This window comes from Prorops nasuta, unplaced genomic scaffold (assembly GCF_024137725.1).
Source record: "Prorops nasuta isolate Cenicafe-Biocafe unplaced genomic scaffold, Cenicafe_Pnas_1.2 PNAS00007, whole genome shotgun sequence".
Lineage (NCBI taxonomy): Eukaryota > Metazoa > Arthropoda > Insecta > Hymenoptera > Bethylidae > Prorops > Prorops nasuta.
In genome coordinates this window covers 3,033,928-3,036,128 of record NW_027116804.1, presented here as the reverse complement: position 1 = coordinate 3,036,128, position 2,201 = coordinate 3,033,928, and the positions used below count along the sequence as shown (strand labels likewise).

Here is a 2,201-nt window from a genome sequence, read left to right as displayed (position 1 = left end):
TCGTTTTCCGAAAATATTATTTTTGTTGATGATATAAAATTGAGGGTTAATCGCGCCATTTGACAGCTACGTACAAACTCCCTAGAAATTCCCTCGCCCCTCTGATTCTAACTACACAACTAACACAACGCCGCGACGCAAGATTAATGGCCAAAACACGTCCGAAAGCACTGAGAGCCTATTATACCTAAAACGGTAGGTGACATTTTCGCCTACAACTTTTCTTTTAATGAGTATCGACTCTATGTATTCGTAACTTATGACATGGCGCTAGTGTTAAATAATAAGGTTGGCAAAACTTAAAAGAAAGTATGGCTCATTTATGAAAATATTTTGAAAATGTCGTTTTGACAGCAAGAGGTTATATGCGCCAGATATTTCGGCAATTAAGTGAGTTTTTTATTGTTTAGATTTAATTAATTAAATAATAGGTAAGATTAAGTACTTTGTATTATTTTTCAGATTAAAGTAAGGAAGATAATTAAATTGATGTCATTGGAAGATATAAATACTTGGCAAACATTTAAGTAATCAGATGAGTATATTAATTACATTACCTGAATTAAATAATTAATAAAAGATTAAATACTTTGTGTGTTATCGTTTTTCAGATTAAAACAAGGAATACTTCAGAAAAGATGCCAATAATTATGATGCAAGGACTTTCTCATTAATAAATTGAGTACTATTAAATTAATGTTCTCAAAACAAAAGGTAATTTAACAGATATTATATAAAGTAGCCATGTAAATGGTTGACATATACTGTATTATACCGAATAATCAGTATTTTCATATAATAATACTACGGTAAGGTGTAGGTGTATATTTATAGCATTCTAGCCTTTACGTAGTAATATTGAATGCATATAATGATTGTATGTATTTTTCAGTTAATACTAACGTCTGTCAAGAATCTTCTTTGTTATTCAAGATTAAATTACTAAGCCAATAATGGAAAATTTAAGATATTTCTTTAAAGTTAGAAATTTTATGTTGGAAGAAAATAGGAAATAGCAGGTATAAGCAGTATAAGGCACTTAGTTATTACGTAAGTTATTTTTAATATATCTACATACAATAAAATATGAAAACACGCAAAAATAACATGTTATTTAATAATTGCATTGCTTAAACACTAAAGTTCTTTTGTTTTTTTCTAGATAAAAGGCATTTTCTTTGACAGTGTTCTTCCTCACAATTATCACACCATACGATCCCAGAGTGAAACCCTTTAGTTAGTGAAAGGAACAGCCAAAACTTAAATTATAACAAAGTGTGCAGATGTGACTAGTAACGTTTAAATTATTTTAATTTTAAAGTTAAAAACAGTTTTTAAAGACTGAAATATTATTCCGTAATATATATAATAACAGTCATAAATCTAATAAAAACTATATGATTGAACAATATAGATAACGTGCAGTATAAACATACATATATATATATAATAAGATATAAAATGGCATAGCATATGGAGAATGAAATATTTATACGTATCTTCAATGTTAAAAGGAAACACAAAATTCACAAAGGATTAAAATTGATTGAAAACAAAGAATTTTGTTTATTCAATATTATTCTTCGTGGATCAAGAAATGGCAACAACCCTGAAAAAAAATGTTAATATTAATAATTTTATCAGATTAAGAGTTATTTTGAAAATTGTATATGGCATGTTATTTTTATTGATGATAATATTAATATACCATTTCTTTCCAAATATTATACTACTAATGCACAAAATGTAAATAATTTATTACTGCTCTTATTTAATGATGTAATTATTATTTACCAATAAGTTAAGAAGTGTATAAGATTGTATTACGTTTGTAAGGTGTAAACATATACCTGAATTCTTACATAATTTCTTAAATTTCAACATAAAACTTTTATTTTTAAACATTGATTCATTTAAATAGTTATTAATAGTTTGTGTTTCTTGGCTTTCGTCCAGGTTATCAAAAACTTTCCATTTTATATTAAGCCAGGTATTATAAATATTAGTTCTTTCATTTTTATATTTCTTATTCATGTGCTGAATTTGATATAATTTTATTATTCTTATTAATCGAACTACAAAAAGACAAGTTATTAGATTTTATATAGATAATACCTAATTTAGTGTTATTTGAACAAATCCACTACATCAATTAATCGTAGTGACTTTCATACATACTAATAAATTTATAAACATGGGGA

General features: G+C 26.0%; 1 long non-coding RNA gene across 1 annotated transcript; it reads left to right on the top strand.

The window, feature by feature from the left end:
- The first annotated feature begins 330 nt into the window (after window positions 1-330).
- Window positions 331-1,344, top strand: LOC136775181 (uncharacterized). Its single transcript, XR_010822911.1, has 4 exons — window positions 331-390; window positions 463-714; window positions 893-1,050; window positions 1,163-1,344. It is a non-coding gene; the product is annotated as an uncharacterized lncRNA (long non-coding RNA).
- Window positions 1,345-2,201: the final 857 nt, after the last annotated feature.